This window comes from Silene latifolia, chromosome 10 (assembly GCF_048544455.1).
Source record: "Silene latifolia isolate original U9 population chromosome 10, ASM4854445v1, whole genome shotgun sequence".
Taxonomy (NCBI): Eukaryota; Viridiplantae; Streptophyta; class Magnoliopsida; order Caryophyllales; family Caryophyllaceae; genus Silene; species Silene latifolia.
This window is the reverse complement of record NC_133535.1, coordinates 34,075,209-34,084,589: the sequence shown is the minus strand read 5'-3', so window position 1 is coordinate 34,084,589 and position 9,381 is coordinate 34,075,209. Positions and strand designations below refer to the sequence as shown.

Genomic DNA, 9,381 nt, shown 5'->3' with positions numbered 1-9,381 from the left:
TTCCTCCAAGTATTGGAGTCGTTTCTCAGCTGTAGTCATACCTATGGGAGGGTTTTCGTCCCCGAAGTTGTTCACGAATTCATTAGACACTTCACTTTCTCGAGGAGGCATCCTCGTTTCCACGGTATATATTCGGTCCTAGATTGTGTCAAGGCGATCATACACTTGGTCTTGAGTGACTTGGAGACGAGCTAGTGCGGCTAGGATTTGATCATTACCATTCTGGAGTTGGTTGAAGTTCACGTCGCTTGTTTCAGGCATCTTGGAAACTGGATAAGAGATCGACGACGAATCAAAGCACGATCGACCATTATAGCACACTTACTCGAGAAAAGAAATGTTTTGACTCGTGAAGTGGGAGTGTGCCACTTGTGTCAAGTGAGTTTTGAGGAAATGACAAAGTTCGAAAATGTTGGTCCGAATCAACTTTAGTGTATATGTAGGAGTGGACTCGAAGTGAGGTTTTGAAATGGGTTTTGAGGCCCGAATTTTGACTCGACAATTGGACAGAGTTTCGACTGGTTTTGCGCTAATATTAGGCCTATGTTTCGAAAATTTTTACATTTTTAAAGGGATTTTGAAAAAAATCGTCATGGCTTTGTTTAGAAATGGTGATCACATATGGTACAAACATTATACAAGCATTATAACGGGATGCTGAGTGCATTTAGAAGGGTTTTGGTTTTAAAGGGTGGGTTGCCATACCGAACGATCAAACCCGAGGTCTGTGAAGAGGCTCGTACCAAACAAGAGTAAGGCCGATTCCTAGTCCATTTCCTCAAGTAGTGAAAGTCCTTGATACAAACAAGAGTAAGTACCATGGTATGGATGACGTCAATCGCTATCCATCCTTAGGCCCAAATAAGAATTAGGACCGTTTAGACGGGACGATTGGTCGAATGGGTTGGGTTGGGCCTAGGAAGGCCGAATGAAATGATTTAGGAAGACCGAGTTATGAAAACCGACAATTGTCTTGTACAAACACTACTACAAATCCCTTACACTGATGACGCTTTTGTATTGATGCTTTCCTAAAGCGTAGACGTAAATAACCCTCCAATTTTTTTTTTTTTGGAAAACCGCCAGGTACAATTAGTGAGAGGCGTAATTTCTAAAATTCCTCAAATAATCTCGCTAATTATATTCATCCACTATCGCGCTATACTCTCATCTTCTTCAAACAAAACCCTAACATCCTGGTTACAATCATCATCAAAACGAATCCATCTGCCAATCAATTCTACTTCTTCAACTCGCAAAGATGCAATCTGCTTATTACATATCATAGGTACGATTTTCTCATCCATTTTCAATTACTTGTATGTTATTGATGTTAATTTTGATTGATTTAATCGGAATATGGATAATTTCGATCGAAAATTTCAATTCGATAATTTATTGTTTCGCATTCAGTTTCAATTAATAATTCCGATTGGAGGAATGGAAAGAATAAATTTTCAGTCTTAATTAGTTGATGTTTTTGTATAGTTGTTGAAATTCGTGTTGTTTGGGACTCCTTTGTTCAATTGATTCCTCTCATCTGCAGATGATAATTTGTTTTGAGGCGAGTTGATGTTGTTAATTCGATAAATTTTGAGACCAAATTTTGTTGGCAAATCTTTGTTGTCTTTAAAAAGTGATTGCTTTTGATTTTGAATCATTAACATTAGCAACTTCGGGTTTCTAATTAATTGACACTTTTGTAAAACCAAGTATCAAGTTGAAGCACAGTCAGTCTCATGATCAACGCCTTATCTATCTATATATTCGTTGCTGTATTTTACTTTTGATGAGTTTCACTTGTATGTATGATTTTTGGTTTCACTTTCGTTACAGCATTCCATATCACCATGAATACGAGAAACCTTCAGACTTAGACTTTAGATTTAGTTGAACAATATTTAGAATCCCAAGGTTTGATAATCCATCGGAGTGAAAAGGAGCAACCCTTTGATTATTCTAACTTAAAATTTGCGAATGCACAGTACGATATTTGATTCTCCAATTGCTCTATCAGTGAAGTGTAATGTAACAGCCACATAGGTAGGATAGTTTTCCCACGGCACTCATTTTCTGCTTCTTCATGCTTAGTGTGGAGTTTATACTCGCTACTTGTTTTTCATTTCCTGCTATAGTCAACATTTCTCTATTATGAATGAGTTGTCGATGCTGCCTTTGCATGATCTATGATATGATATACTTTCTTGTGAACAAAGGTTAACTTTGGAAACTTGAGCAACTTTTAGTTCTGACTTTCGTAAGGGCTTTGATGCAAAGAAAAGAATAAAAAATCCCGAGTTTTACTCGAGACAGACCCACTCTACCAAAACCTGAATCCTCTACTTTGAGAGTTGCCCATTACCACTAAAGCTCGCTATTTGAAGAATTTTTTTGTGTGAGATGATTATCTATCTGAGGACCTTTATTTTATTTTGGCAATTTTGATACAAAACATATAATAGTTCTGGGAACAAGGAAGATGATCGTTCCTGACAACTGTGACAAGTGGATTGGAATGAAGGGAACATTAAATTGGATGGCTACTGTGTTGAAAAACCTTATCTTTGGACAACCATGCTGTAAAGCTTAATTGGTCACTCGGATAGTGATTGGAGCCAAATTCCTATGGGACCTCTAAGCTGTGGAGAACTGGATTCTCAAATGCATATCTGGCTTGCTAGAAAGTGCTGAGCGAAATTTGATGCTAGTCCAACTCCCTCTGGGAAATTACTAAATATATTTAGTTAATCCTAGCTTAGGTACCATTCCTTTATGACCCAGGCATGGCAAAGAGCATTTGCAGGAAAATGAAGTTACACTCTAATTACATTCATCGACCCCTGTACCCCGCCAATGAATGTTAGCTATTGGACATAATTATATATAAGCTATATTTCGTAGAGTTTTGTTATCCCTGCGGGAAATTGTATTCTGAGTGAGAACTGAGAACTGAGAACCCTATTATTAATTGAGCAAAGTTACGCTCAACTTTTGATGGGTAACTGGAGGGCCGGGACAACATTTCCTCTGCCCCCCTCGTCACCAAGTTAAGAACCCTATTATTAATTGAGCAAAGTTACGCTCAAGTATTAGACGTCTATGCAATGTCAGTGAGCGTCAAGGGTCTTCTTGTGTGAACCTTTTCTTCTTTTGTCAAAACCTGCAACTTAACTAATTTGCAACAATTGCTGTTCATTTTTTAATATTTGTTATTCATTATTTACTAATCATCCACAACTTATCATAACAATTTATCTGCTCAACAGTGACGATGCTGCAAAAGAGTCGTTGATTCATGTTTACAAGAATGCAGCCACTGGGTTCTCGACCAAACTGACACCTGAGCAAGTGTCACAGCTTGAAAGTATGGTTTCTAGCCTATATTATTGGATACGATTAATGGATTGATAATATTATAGTAAGAAAAACGACTTTAGAAAGAAGTATTTACCCTGTTTGGTTTGCGCTGATCCTTATAACTCCATATATATAATGCAGGTCGGTTATGTGTTTTAATCGTTTTGTCTCGAATAGTTGATGATATATTGGTTATGTCAAACAAATTAATATGAAGGCACCTGTGAGCAGCACGGGCTTAACCATGGCTAATATTGGAATACTATGACTACTAGTCCAAACTTCTCTTGATGCTCTAATCAGACATTTTGCTCTGAGGATCTTATACTTTCACGCTGTTTGATTACCTGTCAAATTATTCTTGTTAATATACATGCTTGACCTTGCTAACAGCCATCGATCTATTTAGGTTAGCTGTTAGCAGAATATGCTTAGGAAAGCTGTTTGGTCTTTCCTAAGCATATGGTTTTGGTGTTGGTGTTGTGGTTTTTGGTGTAGCGAGGTAGGGGGTTGTTATGAGTAGTAGTGGCAGGACGCTGATAGTGGCGGGCTGTGGACTAATGCAATCGAGAGCATAAAAAAAGTTGTGAAAAAAAAATCGCTGCTTTCATCGTCTTGTTTAAATTCTCGAAATTCTGAGGGTTTCAACTCAATGAATATCCGTTCTATATTTCCGGGCCTTCGATTTTATTAGTCCGTTTGTTGGTTCTGCATTTGAAGAATGCTCTGATATTTTAGAATTCTGCATTTACTTGAAGAATGCTCAGCTATACTCCGTATATTGTTTCGGAAATCGGGGGTTCAAAAACCACTGTAGACAATTTTTTTTTTTTTTTTGGGAAAGTGTAAGTTCTCATTAAGTTCAAAAATATCGGTACAATTCTGCTAAGTCCTCTTAGCTTGCATTCACCATTAAACTAAACATAGACTACTCATCCAATTGTTAACATTTCGAATTTTTAATTGAGGTTTAATACATCAAACTCGCATTCTAACTTCTTCCTGACACTTCCTCGCAACAATATCTGGGGTTGGCATCACCCCTTCGATTCTGCACTTGTTCCTGACAGTCCACAGCTGATACATTAAACTGGCCAGGACTTTATCAATGATTTTCTTAAATCAAGTTTATATTGAATAATTCAAGTTAATCATATATGGAATTGAATCACCAAAGGTATGTGTTGGTAGGTGTTGGAGTTGGCTGGTAACGCAACGAGGAACAAGAAGAAGAACAAAATAATGCCACGACACATACAACTGGCTGTACGGAATGATGAGGAGCTGAGCAAGCTGTTGGGCCAACGGGGGTATATTGCCAAACATTCACACTAGACGCTTTTGCCCAAGAATCAAGGTGGTAGTAAAGGGGATATTGGGTTGCGTCTCCTATACAAGTAAGTTGTCAGTCATTCTCAATTTCTCGCCCATGTTTCCTTTTTTTCCCTTCCAATTAATCTATGAAACTGGGACTTAACTTTGTCATTTACAGATAGCATATATGGAGTAGTGACTGAACAATAATTTTTGGTTAAAATGAAGTTCTCGACTTAGAACTCATGTTGAATTTTTTTTATCTTCAGGATACAAAAGGTATTGTGTTCTGACTGAAAGATAGTCACTAGTTTGTTGATTTGTGTACTAAGAGTGAATCAGTGATTGACCTAAGATGTTTCTCCTGGACTTCCTTCTATGAACGGTTTAATTATATAATAGTTTGCGTCTATAAAAAATTATGCGAGTTTCGGCTTCTCAGTGCTGCATATTTATGAAAATGCAGCGGGTATGTTCAATTCCACTCATATGCACTAAATGAAACACTGACATATTTATGTGTCGCCTGTCATTGTATCTTGTACCATGGGTGGACTGGTAGAGTGGCAGGTTTAATCAATGTTATTGATATATCCCGTTTATTATCGATGCCGGCCTGCCGGGTCAACTTTGATCACCATGCTTCAGTCCCTACATCATTTTAAGAATGGCATGAATATTGTCTCTGGGACTAAGGTCAAGACACATTTTGCTAGACCTGATTGAAGGGCTGTTTTCAGGCATGTCACTATCAAATATACTGATCAAAGAATTGGTAACCATTTCTCTTACTTCTAACAATGGATATTTGTATGGAAATATGAATTCAAAAGGGGAATTGGTGTCAGTTTTGAGTTGCATACGTACAGTTCATCTTGGTTGTGCAAACTTTTATTTTTGTTTCTTATACTATAAACTATAGAGTACTAAATTAGCAGGTTCAATGACCGCGTCTTATCTTGGATGTAATCGAAGGCTATATGCGTGAAAGATGTTAACTTGGCACGACTGATTCTTGTTCAAGAGCAATGACAACAAAATGAAAGTGTACAAGTATACTAGCTTATTGTTCAAGAGCAATGACAAAAAAATAAAAATATTTCCTCTGTTTTTTCGTTTGGATTGATGCTTTTATGCTGTGCACAGCTCCTGTGCAAATTCATTTTAAACTTGTAATTTTAAAGATCTTTTCTTTATTGATTTAAGGATTTACCACTTCTTTTCTGCTTACAGGTTTCCCATTTATGACTCTTTTGAATGCCAGTCCAATACAAAATGTTAACATTATTCATTCGCTATGAGTAAGACTCTTTTGATGCCTTTAATGTTCGTTTGTTTCCGTCACAAAGTGGAAGTAAGTCAAAACTAAAAATCTTCTTATGAAGCTATATATCTGGTATAGAAGTCGATGTTGTTATTGGAGCTTCAGTAATCCAAGTTCCTTGATAGTTATGACTTCTTGATTTAATTTGTTTGTAGGTCTTTTTTGGAGTTCATTGGTAGCTGATGCAAAGATGATAGACAAGGCAAATACTAGGACTGAAAATCCGAAAATCCGAAACAAAAGATTGCGGAAAAAGGTACATTACATTTTTTGTTCATATTTGGTAAATGCCTTGTAATCGCATTTCGCCTCTAACACATAACTAACATCCAATAATTTATGCAAACTTAGTAAGATGACATGTTTGCTAACTTCAGCATAATAAAATTCCATGGTACTCCAACCAAGCGAGGACTTTTAGTATTTTGTTCAGATAAACAGTTATATTAAACAGTTATATGCAATGTTTGTTGATGATGAGAATAAAAAATGTCTTTTACGGAAGCACTATGCAGAAATATCTTATATCGATATAAGTACAGGTGTATAACGGTAAGCACTCGCAGAAATTCTCAATAAACAAAAGTTATATATTTGCTGGCAGATATAGAAATAGCAAATGGGTCACTTGAGTTGTCAATGTTATTTGCATAATCCATTGCTTCATTTTTTTTCTCATCATGACCTTTGCATCAATTATATAAGTACACTAACTTCTTGTGCTATTTAGTTTTTGGGGCAATTAAGTATTAAGGATAGTTAATATTATTATTTGTTTACATTTAACAGGTTGGCAAAAGTATTTAATAGACTAGCTAAGAGAAACATGAGAAGAGGGGAACTTCTAATCCAGCAAAAAGATGGGAGCAATAGAGTAGATTACTAGATGATCTTTTTGTGTGAAATTGTATCTAATTTAATTTACACATGTTTCCCTTGGAACAAATTTTTTAGAGTGAACGCCTACATTTGTTATTACTACAAGGGTGTTTTGAATGCAGAATTATAGGTCTATTTTATTAATCTCTACGATTTTATTAAGAAATCAAATTCTCAAAAATCTAATAGCCGAAATTATACCGTGACAATAAGAAATGTCAATATATAAATAGTTGACGCCTAATTCTGTCTCGTCGAGTGACACATAAAAGCATCAATAGTCGCTTAAGACGCTTAAAAGCGTCAAATTTGTTGACAAATAAAAGCGTCAATAGTCAATGAAGACACTTAAAAGCGTCAAATTTGTTGACAAATAAAACCGTCAATAGTCAATGAAGACGCTTAAAAGCGTCAAACTTGTTGACCTAAAAAAGCGTCGATGGTCATTGAAGACGCTTAAAAACGTCAAATTTATTGACAATTAAAAGCGTCAATAGTCCATGAAGACGCTTAAAAGCGTCAAATTTGCTGACAAAAAAAAGCATCAAAAAATAGCGACGGCCAAAAAATTGACGCTTTCTTAAAGCGTCGATAAACAAAAATTTGACGCTTTAAAGCGTCGAAAAACGCTTGAAAAAGCGTCATTAATGCAAGGTATGTGTAGTAGTGAAACTATTCCCTAACCTTGTTCAAGTTTCACCTTTTTGGCTACACGTAAGTGTATTATCCCCAGCGGAGTTGCCAAACAGTGGACGCGGGCCCACGGGGGCGAAAAGCGAAGCAAGCTTTTCTTTCTTTTGTTTGTTTGAATTTGTGGAGTCGCCACCAATTTATTGTGGAAAATTGGAAACCGTTCGAATACCTCGTGTCATGTCAAGACACAAAGTAATGACATGAACACTAAGCATTCGTTACCCTTAGCATTCTATGTCTAGAATGACTCTCGTGGATGCCAATGAACACGGGTGTTCACAGAGATCTGGAGTAAGGGGTGAGGGTACGTATTATGAAGCTCTTTTGATCGAACACCTAATCCCGCCCGCCTCGATAGCGGCCTCTACTAATGATTAGGGAAATTGTCTATACTCGATATATTGTCGATTATATGCATGCAATGCAACATCCAATAAATTAATCCTAGCATGTGAGAATTAACTAAGTCGGTGAACAAGTAATTTAACACACAATTAATGTCGAGGTAGGAATTTAATGTTGATTGCATGTGAGAGCATAAAAGCAATAATAAAGAAATACAATAATAATACAATAAAGAAAATTACAATAATTACACCGGATTTAATGATTTATGTCGAAAATACATTTAAAACGGATGATTTTAGAAAAGAAAGAATAAATGAATAAACAAACAGATTAAATGATAATACGATTAATAGTTAAATTAAATACGTAATTAATAAATTAGGTCAAGGCATAAACGGGAGTTCAGAGACAGAAATCAACCGGGAACAGATGCAGCAGAGCCGCGTCCTTTGGAAGAGGCGCGACAGTCGCTGCGGCTGTTCCTGGGTTGAGTTATGGCTGTGAAGCCGGAACCGCAACTCGTTAATGTTCATTGGTGAATTTAATGCTTGATTATGAATAATTGACTCGGATGAAAGTGATTAGCATATTATTTACATGTGAATGAGGTCATAAAAACGATAAAAGATGAAGGAAACTGATTAGAACGAATTATTCACAAGATTTATAAGATTATTAATTACAAACTAACAAACTAATAAAATTAATTAAACTAAACAGGTTATTAATGATGAATTAAAGATGGTGACGGTGAATAACAGATACAAGTATATCAAAGATGAATTCCAAAGATTTAATATGGGTAAATCGAACCTCCAAAACCCGAATTGATTTAAATGACGAAAACCCGCAGATATGGATTATAAGGGATTTAAGTCGGGATTTAAAAGATGAATTAATTATGAAGAATTGTTAATAAATTACAGGTTAAAATTATCATGCTTAAATTATCATGTTAAAAGAAACAATGAACAATTGAAAACGAAACAAAACAATCAAATTACTAAAAGACGAAGGAAGAAGAAAAAAGCAGGAACTGCGGCAGCCTCACGAAGAGGCGCAGCAGATACTGCGTCCCTTCGAAGACGCGCAGCAGTTACTGCGTCCTTTCTCGACGGTTGTCCACTGATAATCCGTAAAAAGATTTGAAACAAGGTTTTACAAATCGGTTTTAGGAATACTTTCGACATAAATCTTACAATTTTAATTACAAAAATAAAGAACAATGAACAAAAGAAGGATTTACACCCTCAGACTTACATGTTTGACGAAACGAGATGAACTAAGTTAACGTTTAGTGATGCTCGACTCGAATGTACGACGAAAGTGCCCTCTAGGAGGAAAACTAATAAGATTGATTAAAGTTGATTGATGTGGAGTTGGTCAAATTAGTCGGTCATGCAAAACGTGGCTGGTACTCAGAAGGATCCGAGCTTACATGGTCGAAAGTTCAAGCACGTAGACGC

At 36.2% G+C, this 9,381-nt stretch overlaps 1 long non-coding RNA gene across 1 annotated transcript; it reads left to right on the top strand.

Annotated features, from left to right (window-relative positions):
- The first annotated feature begins 982 nt into the window (after positions 1 to 982).
- LOC141608920 (uncharacterized) lies at positions 983 to 7,055 on the top strand. The gene is made up of 5 exons (XR_012527063.1): positions 983 to 1,288; positions 3,267 to 3,364; positions 4,549 to 5,972; positions 6,151 to 6,251; positions 6,785 to 7,055. It is a non-coding gene; the product is annotated as an uncharacterized LOC141608920 (long non-coding RNA).
- Positions 7,056 to 9,381: the final 2,326 nt, after the last annotated feature.